The sequence below is a fragment of the Perca flavescens genome, chromosome 1 (genome assembly GCF_004354835.1).
Source record: "Perca flavescens isolate YP-PL-M2 chromosome 1, PFLA_1.0, whole genome shotgun sequence".
NCBI lineage: Eukaryota > Metazoa > Chordata > Actinopteri > Perciformes > Percidae > Perca > Perca flavescens.
This window is the reverse complement of record NC_041331.1, coordinates 38,869,066-38,881,346: the sequence shown is the minus strand read 5'-3', so window position 1 is coordinate 38,881,346 and position 12,281 is coordinate 38,869,066. Positions and strand designations below refer to the sequence as shown.

Genomic DNA, 12,281 nt, shown 5'->3' with positions numbered 1-12,281 from the left:
CCAACTGAGAGAGACAGCGTAAATGTGACGTAAGCAACCTGTCTGAAAGTTGGAAGTCTTCTGTTAGCTGTGCCAAGAGAAATCTCAATCATTCCCAATCTTACAGAGACGGAGAGCGTAGGTATATGTAAGGAGATAACGTAGCCACAGGCTAATTATTGCTAATTAAAATGCTAGTTAACATTAGTAATTAATCCTAAACAGCTCATGTAAGTCGAAACTGCCTGCAAGCTTATCTTGTACTATACGGTAATTCTTTAGAAATAAACAACGGACAAATAGAGTCTTTAAACGCTTCAGATGTAAAGTTATTCACTGTCAAGTGACGTCAAAATGAATGCTAGTCAGTGCTAACGGGAGGTGATCTCTTTGTAGCATCAAAATGGCGCCATAGGAGGTTCGAGTTCTGAAGCGAAGCTTACCCCTTTGACCAGACCTGGGCATTCTTTTTTTGTGTGAAAGTATGCAGCTTCTTCTTCTCTGGTTGCAAGTCACAATTAAAAAGAAGTAGAAGAAGAACTGCAATGTGTCGGATCCCTGTGTCCGCGAGCCGCGAACTGAGCGGGAGACGTGAGTGAGCTGTTAACCCTCAAAAATGTCAGCTCATGGGAAAGAAAGAAAGGTCGATACAGAGTGCTGAGTTTTTAACCAAACATGGACTTCTAAGTATTTATTTACTCAAGTCAAAGGTAAAGCCGTGTGCTTAGTTTGCAGAGAACAGATCGCTGTGTTAAAGGATTATAATTTGAATTACCACTACAATACTAAACACACAGAGAAATACAACAACTTGACTGATGCAGAGCTGGCACGGACATCTGAAGCTTTGCTAGTTCAGCTGCGAACACAACAAGGCATCCAGGGATGCTGTGGTCAAGACCAGCTTTGTGATATCCCACAAAATTGCCTGAAGTGGAGTTTATTAAAGAGTGTTTGGTGGACTCTGCTGCGCAAATATCCCCAGAGAAAAAAGAGACGTTTGAGAACGTGCCGCCTGACATAAAATTAATATTGAGCAGAATTGAGTTTAGCCTATTGGTCCGGCCCTCCACAACAGTCCCTGTTTCTCATGTGGCCCCTTGGGAAAATGAATTGCCCACCCCTGACGTAGGACAACGTATGTAGGACACTGGCTAAATTAATTCAAATACATCTAATTAGCTCATACGGGCTACTTAAGTGTGTAGAAGCTAGCTGCTAGTCTGGGCTGTGAACATTAGGGTCTAACCCATTTATCGAGTCAAAACACGTGATTTGGCCTTGATTTGCATTATAACTGTTGATTATGTTTGTGAAGAAAAGAAGGATGGCCCCCCAGAACTAACAATATATGGTACTGTCACTTTCAATTGATTGTTTGAAAACGTTTTATGGGATGGTCTGAACTAAAATTGCACGTCATACCTTTCTAAGGGTCTTAAATGTCATGTGTTACATGTGTTATGTTGTTATTACATGTGTATACATTTGTATAGATGTTGATACAGTTGTATAGATTTTTCTTTAATTAAAAACAAAATAGTTTGGGATTTATGACCCCTTGCCCTATTTTCAGTACATGGGAGAGATCCCCCCACCCCGTTTTACAGTTTTTTTAAAATGTAACTAAGTAACTTTTACTTAAAGTACATTTTAAATGAACTACTTATTACTTTTACTTGAGTCATTTTTCAGATAAGTATTTTTACTCAGAGTACTTGAGTAATATTTCATCAAAGTATTGGTACTTTTACTTGAGTACAATATTTTAGTACTTTATTCACCTCTGGTCTTTACAGTATAACTGCTGCTTTCTTTGCTCTCTCCACATCAGTCTTCAATAAAACAGGGCAGATGCAGCTGAATGCAGCCACACAACAAACACACAGATGCTTGAAATAACACAAGCATATGCCCCAACCCATGTGTAGTCTGCACACACACTGAGTCAGTCAGATGCTGAATCTGTTGCCCGCAGCAGCCGTGCGTTACACCGATGTGGATTAAGATACTGTATCTGCAGACAAAAGAAGTCAACCTCCTCAGTGTGGGAAAGCCATCTAAAGATAAGAGAGATCTCGTCACCTGGGTGTTATTCGCCGCTTCCTGCTGTATCTCCACCACAGCTAGTGACAGATAAATGAAGCATAGGATATCCATGCAACCTGCTGTGTCAAGATGTTACAAACAAGACCATGCAAGTGTGGTCCAGCTGAAACACATAAAAGATGCAGGTTGTCCTTTTTGCTCTCCTCTCACACAGCACATCATACCACTCCAGCTATCGCATATCACATGAACACATTACAGAGCATACACTTCTCCCTCTGCCCCCGTTGAGGTATCTCTGTTTTCTGGAGATCAGTGCAGATGTATAATGCATGCTGCTCAGACGCGGCACGACCGCTGAACACACACATACACACACTCACACGCGCACACTCACACGCGCGCACACACACACACACACACACACACACACACACACACACACACACACACACACACACACACACACACAGTATAGCGCTTTTCCACCAGCACTCGCACAGCACGCAGCACTTAAGGAAAGCAGCCATCAATATTACAGCACACACTTAACATCCCCTTTTTAGTGTAAAATGTCCATGTTGAAAATAAACATCTTGCACGCATTCGTCCCTCAGGATGCAACTACCCCCCACCACACACACACACACACACACACTGATGCTCCGCATCCCTGCACACTCGCAACTTGAGGCTGAGCACCAAGTTCATCGCTCTCACACTGCATTCACCTTCACACCTGAATGTCGCCATCATATTATAAAGCATGCAAAAAATGGCTTAAAACCACCTTGTAGAGGGGAAGAAGAAGAAGAAGAAGACTTGCCTCACCTGTATGTCTATCTGTATGGAATCTTCTATCCTTGTGTGTGAAACGCAGAGCTGAAACTTCTGTCTCACCAGCGCTGTTGGATTAACCTCCCCTCCCTCTTTACTCTCTCTCTCTCTCTCTCTCTCCTCCCTCTCCCCCTACCCCCTCCCTCTCTCCTCCCCCCCCTCTCGTTCAATCTGCTCTCTCCCACCCTCCTTATTCGCCCTCCTTGATCTTTTCTTCCCCGTCACTCCCTGTTTTTTCTCCATCTGCCTCTTTCTCCCTCCCACACACACACACACACACACACACACACACACACACACACACACACACACACACACACACACACACACACACACACACACACACTCACACACCTGTCACCACTTACACAGACACAATATGAATGCTAAGGGGGCTGTTGTAATCTGATTAGGTTTTGGAGGTGCAATGCGTCCCACTGCAGTGGAGCTGTTGGTGAAATGCTCTGTTAAATTAGATGTGTGTGTGTGTGTGTGTGTGAGACACAAGTATTTGCTAGTGTGTGTGTTTGTGTGTGTGTGTTTGTGTGTGTACACAGATAAATAGGAGGGGAGGAGCAGCCGTGCCATAATAACCGTTGGGCTTCGCTATGTGGCGACAGCGCTGCCAACTTCCTCCCTTCTGCTCATTGTTGGGAGTCATTATCTCACCTCTGGGAGGGGAGGGGGCTGAGGCGAGGGGGAGAGATGGAGAGAGAATACATGTAATGCTCTCAAATTGAAATTCATCCTACCCAGTCCCCCTTTCTTATCTCATGCAAATTCCACCGTCTGTTGCTTGCTCATATTTAAATGAGCACTTGACAAAATCCCTCCTGTGCTTTTGCTTTTCTTGGCCGGCGTTTGGCCGGCTGCCTGCCGCGCTCTGTTGCATCCGAGCATCCTGGATTCTTCTCGGCAAACTGGCACGCTCTTCGTGTTTTGGCCAACACACTCGGAATAGAATTAAAAGAGTGGGAAGCACGGCCACGCAATGAGGCTAAACAGGTCTAATGGGCAGGCTGGTAACAAGCGTCTGGTCTGATCGGGGGAAGGTAATGGAGTGTGAAGCCACTAAAGCTCAGGACATGTCCACACAGACAGAAGGTTCTGTTTACTCTTCTCCGATATTCTTACAAGAGATTGTTGTTCACATAGAACCACAAACACAGAAAGTTAGTGGTGATTGCAAGCAACTGAATGAAAATTCTTACCAAGAATTTGACTTGAGTTGGTGATGAAAAATGCTTATATACGTTTTTTACTATGCATTTTTTCATGTTTGAAACATTAGAGTCCTTTGTGTCTTGAGAGACTGTCCTCCAATAAAAAAAAAAAAAATGACAGAAATTCCATTGTGTTCAGGGGACAGGCAGCTAATGGATAGTGAGGAGATGTTTGCTGTATGTGACAAAAAATGTTGTAGCCTAAAAAACGTGTGACATCGCTTAGAGCACTTTTAATTAGGCAGCACGGTGGCTCAGTGGTTAGCACTTCTGCCTCACAGCAAGAAGGTTCTGCGTTCGAGTCCGTTCCGGGCCTTTCTGTGTGGAGTTTGTATGTTCTCCCCATGTTTGCGTGGGTTTCCTCCGGGTGCTCCGGTTTCTTCCCACCATAAAGACATGCATACTAGGACTACAGGTCGTTCTTGCAAATGAGAATTTGTTCTCAATCAACTTACCTGGATAAATAAAGGTTTAAATAAAAAAATTAAAAAAATAATTACACACAGAGGCGTTGTTAGGCCTGGCCGTCTCCGGCTACAGCCCAGAATGTTTTATGAATAGCCCCGGATCTCTTGCCCTCTCTCTCTCTATTCTTTTTTTTTTTTTTTTTTACAATAACAAGTATAATAGAATAAAAAACTGGAAGTATTTTCCAAGGCACTCGCAGTTCTTACATTTTGGTTGTAGAACTCATGGTAGAACTGGATGGGTAAACATGCGTAAGTTAGAATTTTGCGGATTTTCTCGAAATTTGGTTAAGATATTCTCTATGTTTGGATGGAAACCTGACGTTTGACTTTTAAGGAACAAAAACGGCCACATGTTTGCTTGCCCACCACCAACACTTGCATGAGTTCATCTAAATGTTCCATGTGTTTTAACAAACTCCGAATTCCCCACTTTTTAAATGAATTATTGGAAAATAGGCCAGGAGCTGAATCATCTACCATTCCCCCTCATGGGTGTCTATTTCTGGGCCCTTGAATCTGCCATCTGCCACCTTCAGCAGGTGTTTCTCATCCTGCACCATGAGACCAGCGTACAGGACAGACTCAGCTAATGACCCGCCCCAGCTATCAGTTAATGATGGGAGAAGACTGCAAATTGGTCCCAAAGTCCCCCTCATTTTCTCTTTTCCTCCTTTGGCATTGTCACTCCATCTCTACCCTCGCTGTCGGTCTTACACTGACTCTCTCCCTGTCCTTCATGGTCATGAATCCCTTGGGATTATCCAATTGACCTATAGCTGGTGTAAATGTGCCAAGCATGGAGATGAACGGAGCCAATGCCTTGCTTCCTCTGTCTGTGATTGCGGGAAAAGACAGAGCTTGTGCTTTCTGTTGCTCTTCTTGGTGAGTGAATGTCCGAGTTGTCTTTGCTGGCATTAATTAGCGAGAAAAGCATCTGCTGCGAATGCAACCGCTAGTCCAAAAAAAGCTTTTTGAAATGTTGTCTCTTAGGATACAAATTTCAAGGGAGGATGTGGAAAAACGACAAGAGGCAGATTTCGTCATAAACGCAAACGGCAGAGTTGGATGTTTTTTCATTTTCCCCACTGTCTTAAAATGAAGATGCGTCTTCAGATAGAAGGTGACGCGGCGCGTAGGCAGCTCCAGGCAACCTTGTTAATAACAAAGCACCGTCTCATCTGTGGAAATAGAGATGCAGCGATAGGCCTGCAACATGATATCTTCATCCTCCCTGACATTATGTTTTATTACTGCTCCTGCCTTCCAGAGAGACAGATGAATGGATGAGGTGAGGATGGATAGATATGAGGGGAATCGATTTAAAAGGTGAGAAGCAGAGGGAAAGATGGTTGAAATCCTTGTAGAGGAGTTTTGCAGGGAAAGCAAACACTTTACTCCAGTCATATTTCTTTTTTATAAAACTTCAGTAATCTAGGTCGAATACAGGCCTGGTATTTGATCAAACCGTGTTTTCGTAGCCAGAATTATGGATCTTTGCCTGCCTGGACTTTTCTCCTTTTTTTTTATTCACTGCAGTGATTTTTTTTGTAAACTTTCTGAGCTTGAAAGAAAGTCAATAAATAGTTGAAGGTACAAGATAGGCTATGACAAAATTTCTGGGGAGTTAACCAAGACTCCCCTTTTTCAACAAGCCCACATAGCATTGGTTACGGTTTAGCAGTGTTTGGAATAACGCCGTTTAAAAGAACGGCGTTATTTTTTCAGTAACGGGGTAATCTAACTAATTACTTTTCCCGCCGTTAACATTACTGGACGTTAAATGCGGTGTGTTACTATGCATTGATTAAGTAAACTGTGTAATCCGAACGCATCCCTTGCTAACAGCTACTGAGGAGGTGGGTCAATAACTAGGTAAGCGTTTATGATTGGCTAAGGCAGAGTCGTGTTTCATGGTAGCCAATCAGAGCCAGTGTTTTTACACACATGCCAGCACACGCGCCACACACACAACAGCTAAACAGATTAGGCAGAGATGGCGAGTCAGGAGCAATCCGATGAAAAGTTGGCATTTTCAAGGTGGAGATATGCAATACTTCAAATTAATTGTGGTCAAAGGCAAGAACGTGCATGTAATCTGTACATTATGTCCAGGAACGAAGACTTTGTCGACATCCGTTATAAGCAACTCTAATTTAATGAAGCATCTCACAACGACACACGCATCTACAAAGCTAGTGGCCAAAACACCGATACCTCCACCACAGATGATCGCTCGCCATCCACTAGCAAAGAAGGACTCGGAGCAAAGTCCTCCAAGCAGCAAAAGCTAGATCTTTCTGCCTCACAGCAAAAACCTATGACACGGGCTGAAGTCAAACGTATGACAGGCAGGTGTTAAAAGTATATGTGTCATATAAGTTTATATGGTGTAACTGTTTACTTTTCTTCCAAAGATAATACTTGAAGTGCAGGATAAATCTCTTGCTGTCTGTCAACGTGCAATAAATATCGAAAGTTATGTACGTTAAACGTCTGTTCTATTCATTTCAACTGACTTGTGAAAACTGCTAAAAAAAAATCAAAATTCTTTGACATATAGCAACTTTTTTTTTTTTAAAGTAACGCAAATAGTTACTTTCCCTGGTAACGAGTTACTTTTATTTTAGAGTAATTCAGTTACTAACTCAGTTACTTTTTTAAACAAGTAGTGAGTAATTATAACTAATTACTTTTTTAAAGTAACGTTCCCAACACTGCGGTTTAGCGATTACAGACATCCGTCCCACTACATTTGTGAGGACCAAGTGCCGTTGAATTTGTTATTACGTTGTAAAAATGCAAGCTAACTTGGATATGGTATCTACTAGCAAGCTCGGCTAGCTACTTTCCAATTGACCGAATAAAAACAGAAGTCAAACCAAAGACTTAAGTTTATATAAACCAATGTCTTAGCTTTCTAATTTAAATTTCAGATCTGCCATATTAAACAGCTTTTCACCCTCCCGCTGGGATGCTGTGTGTGTGTGTGTGTGTGTGTGTGTGTGTGTGTGTGTGTGTGTGTGTGTGTGTGTGTGCGTGTGTGCGTGTGTGTGCTTGTGCTTGCGTGTGACAAACGGTCTTATTCCTCAGCCTGGATTTAATGCCTCTGTGGAAACGTGCAAATGGGAATATGAGTAAAAGTTGATAAGAAAATGATCGAGTATTCCTCCACGGCAGTGATGTAACAGGCTGGTTTCATTAAAGGAATCCCGATTTTCTTCTGGTTAATTATTTATCACAGCGATCCACGAGCGCTCACTCACTGTCTTCAGACTCCTTCTCAACCTCCGTGGAGGGAAGTCGTGCCTTCCACTTTCCTGTTTTTCTCAAATATTGAAATATGTAAAGGTTATGGTTATGTTTGTGGCTTTTTTAGGCCTTTATTAGAGAGGACAGCTTTAGACATGAAAGGGGAGAAAGAGGGGGATCAACATGCAGCAAAGGGCCGCAGGAATCAAACCTGCGACCCCTGCCTCGAGGACTGAGCCTGTGTATATGGGCGCACACTCTACCAGGTGAGCTACCCAGGCGCCCATGTAAAGGTTATATTGAGTCGTTTTTTATTCGCTGTGGTGATTTGTTGTATTTCATTTTGGATGATTATGAATCTATCTTTCTAGACAATTTTTAATATATTGCCTTTTTTATTATCTTGGATCCATATCTCATTCTTAACTCCCTGATTTTCAAAACACAGATGGCAGCCAGGCATGGGTCATACCACAGACAACTCTTTGGTGTTGTGTTTGCATACTAACCAGTTGCCTTTCTGCAGCCATAAATCATCAGCCTGTCTCATTAAAAAGCTCTACTAAGAAAAGATCTTAGACTAGATAACTCATACCCTTTCTTGAACAATCTTTTTTTTTTTTTTTTTCATTGTTAATCAAATCCGACCTGTAGTATTCCATTCTTGTGGCATTTCTATGGGCTAATTCGGAAATTGGGCTTGTCTGCTTATGTGACGTACGCTTAAGACGACCTTGACGTTGACGATTAAGCGTAACATAGCCTAAGTTCTGGCAGGTCACGGAGTCAAGCTCGGCTATTATCTCAGCTCATAGCTGACAGTTCCTGAGCCAGCACACCAGCTGATGGCTCAGCTGATTCCCTCTTTTGATTGGATTTACAAACCTCTGCTAGCGCTTGCAACCCACCTGCACCCTAGCTCCTCTTTTTAAATTCACGTCGTCTGACTTGATCAGCGTCGCGTCTCTGTCATTGATGCTGCTCTGTTCTGTACCCTACGGGGATCCTGCACTGCTGCTCTCCCCCCTTTAGGCTTTCCATGTATGCACATGGAAGGGCAGGGGGGTGTGCTCTCCCTGCCTCATGCTTTCAACGTATGCACGTGGAAGTGCGGGGAGGCCCCACAACAGAGCCATACCGCCGAATACAAATTGCAGATGAAGGAATCTATTTTGACAGTGGTCCTGACTGAACTAGCTTTTATGTTTGTAGTGGACATTGACATGCATTGCTACTCTTGACATGTTTATAATCGTCATGTATGGAAGGGCAACACTTTATCTGCTTAGGCTAAAGTAAATAACCAGGGTTTTTCCTGACTTAGAATGGGCATTGGGGGCTGGGGACTACACAAGACAGTAAGCATGATGGGTTTGCGTACAGTAAAGGCAATGAGTCTGTGTTACTTTATTTGATAGAAATCTATGCATTTGCCGGTATTTCTGACAATTAGATAAACAAAAATGTCAATTATGCTTGAGTAAATGAAACCCCAATCAACAAAACAGCTAAAACAAATATCAATATTTAGATACCACTGTTATAATCCCAGGGAGAGTTCAACAAAGTCAGACTTTGGACGGTAAAACTGAGATAAGCGCTTATATTCAAGTCTATGCTCTGCTTTTCAACGGTTGTTGAAGCTCTATTGCTGATGGATATTCCCGCCGGATATCGCTCATTCAGGCCAGATATCCGATGCCTTGGGCTTCCTTTGTGTTGGCGTTCTAAACTCCGGTGGATTTGTGAGGACTATGGTTAACTGCTCCTCAGATCTCTGCAGGGTAAATCCAGACAGCTAGCTTGACTATCTGTCCAATCTGAGTTTTCTGTTGCACGACTAAAACAACTTTTGAACGTACACAATGATGTTCCTTCAAAACAAGTTCATTCCCGAGGCTATTTTGCAGAGGCAACGTTGCTCCATATGGCGCTTAGTGCCCCCGAAGACCATTGGGATTGGTTTAAAGCAATGAAAATAAACCAGAGCGCGTTTTTCTCCCGTCACGGGAATGCTGTGTGGACAAGCCAGACCTTCCTCCGTAGCGCTGTGGCTTTTTTTTGGGGGCGCCAAAAATTCCTCCATGAAGGAAAAACCCTGATAACATGAGAATGATTGCTCATTCCGCGCAATGTTTGCCGTGAGTCAAGCCACTGCATTACACAGCAACGCAATGTAAATAAGGTTGCAGACTGATAAAGCCCCCTTCCTGATATGGAATGTCAGCTAAACTAGCTAGCATTTGCTAACTTCATGGGGTTTCTCAATTCAGTGGTGGAAAGTACCTTCACTCAAATACTGTTCTTAAGTACAAATTTAAGTGACTTGTAGCCTACTTGAGTATTTCTATTTTCTGCTTGTTATTCCACTACATTTATCGCACAGCTTTGATAAAATGCCAGCTAGACATTGTGATTAAAGGTTTGAAATGCAATAAAACGCTTTTTTTTTGTTGTTTATCAAAACAAAATGTCTTCTTGTTGCATTCTAATAAATAAAAAGCTTGAAAAGGCTTGATTTGCATATTTAAATCACTACATTTTTCTACTATTCTTGATTTTGAGGTCTGGATTTACCTTCTGCTTAATAACATACTGCGGAAAAATGATTCGGGTGTTTAGTTTTTCTTCTACGGCAAAACATGTTTGAAATTAAATTTTGCAGGGGTTGTTATACATCAAGGGCTTCGAAGAGCATTGCTTCAGGTTGCGAGGGGCTCTGTCATTGTGGGCTGCCCTAGTTTCATCATTAGGTCTGTTTTTATGGAGCAGGCTGGCAAACTAAATATAGCTGCACAGTGGGCTCAGTCACACAGCAGAAAGAACAAACCCAGCACTTGTTGTTGTTGTTGTTGTTGATGGTAATAAACGCAGATGATGCTGTAATGTCGATGAGGCACAAACAACACTTTCCTCAACTCCAAGTTACTTAGAAAGAATTTGTCCCAGATGTTGAAAATTTTGTATTGCTGAAATCACTCTGCACTCAAACATAAATAACATAACTGTGTCCATGTTTGGACAGCGTTTGCGGCTATTGGCCATATCCGGCCACATCTGGTCTGACACCGGATCTGCTCTTTTTAGCTTTTCGCGATCGATCCGAAGTGCAAATAGAATTAATTCATACACATCTAAGAATCTACGTGATCATTTTTATATATGTACGTGGACATTTTCATTTCTAATTAATATATGAAAGTGACTTAGAGAGAAAGCAGGTAAAATGCTTAGGTAGCGGTATAACTTTACATTCAAAGTGGAAATTAAGGAGGTTTTACTGCATCATTTGGAGTTGTTAAGGCATGCCATTTTATGGTAAAAGAAAAAGAAAGAAAAAGTACTATGGATATTGATTTTAATTTGGACGACTTAATACGGTTAATACCCCCCAAATATACCCAAGGGCGCGACTCATTCACCGGTGACTAAAGTGACTTAAAAAATAATGCATTCATTGTTCACTATAGATTCAGTACATTTTCATCACTTTCTTGGTAATCCAGTATTGCCATGTAAGCAAAAGGGAGAATAGTTGGGAATGTACTAAGGCACTGTCCATTAAAACTGTGCATATCTCTGGATGCAGGTGTGGCAAGTGATCACATTCGGTCAAAAATACAGTTTTTAAATAATTCTGGTCATTTTCCTCTCAGTTCGTCTTGTATATGAAAAAAAAAAAAACGTAAGAAATGCCTGACGAACTGCATATTCATGTTGTCAAACAAAGTGTATATGTGTAGTGAAGTGATAGAAGCTGTAATCTGAGCGGTCTCTACAGTTTCCGTGTCTATATTTGGCTCTGGTAGACAAAACTGATGGTCTCTCTATTAAATTTTCCTGTTAGTACTAATGGACTGTTGAAGGACATCTCTGTAGTGGACATTACCAGACCTGTGAGAACTACCTGAGCTGCAGCTCTCTGTGTGTAAGAGGGAGAGAGGAAAAAAACAACCTACACAACCTATTTATTTTTCTCTGCCAACAAAACTGCTCACATTTTCTGGAGGAAAATAAGAGATATAACAAGCGTTCCTGCTAAATTAGTCCATCTGATCTCTCTCTCTCTCTCTTTCTCTCTCTCTCTCTCCCACAAACTCACACATCACAATCTTTTGGCAAAAAAACACAGCAGTCAAATTCCTAAACGTTCAATCTGAGCCAGAGACTTGAGTTAAGTCAAAGAAATGCGGACTTTACCTGAACTTGAACGCTGTAAGAGCCTACACTTGATGCACGGGAAAACTGCACTGCCGAGCGCTGCGCTCAAAGTTCAAATTATTTCAACTTTGACCTAGTTTTGCTGAACTTTCAAGGCGCAACCAATGGACGCAACCAATTCCAGAACATTCCTGCGCTGCGCTTTGCCTCTTTGCTCTGCTGCCTAACTCATGGTTTTGCTGCCGATCACGTATAGGCGGCTTGAAACATTATGTTTTTATATGTTTTTATATGTTTTTATATATATGTTTTA

General features: G+C 42.0%; 1 protein-coding gene across 1 annotated transcript in view; it reads right to left on the bottom strand.

The window, feature by feature from the left end:
- c1qtnf4 (C1q and TNF related 4) overlaps positions 1–2,915 on the bottom strand; it is a 36,943-nt gene extending 34,028 nt beyond the window's left edge. Inside the window, exon 1 of the mRNA XM_028583442.1 lies at positions 2,860–2,915. The gene's annotated coding sequence lies outside the window, so the exon portion shown is untranslated. The remainder of the gene's footprint in view (positions 1–2,859) is intronic.
- Positions 2,916–12,281: the final 9,366 nt, after the last annotated feature.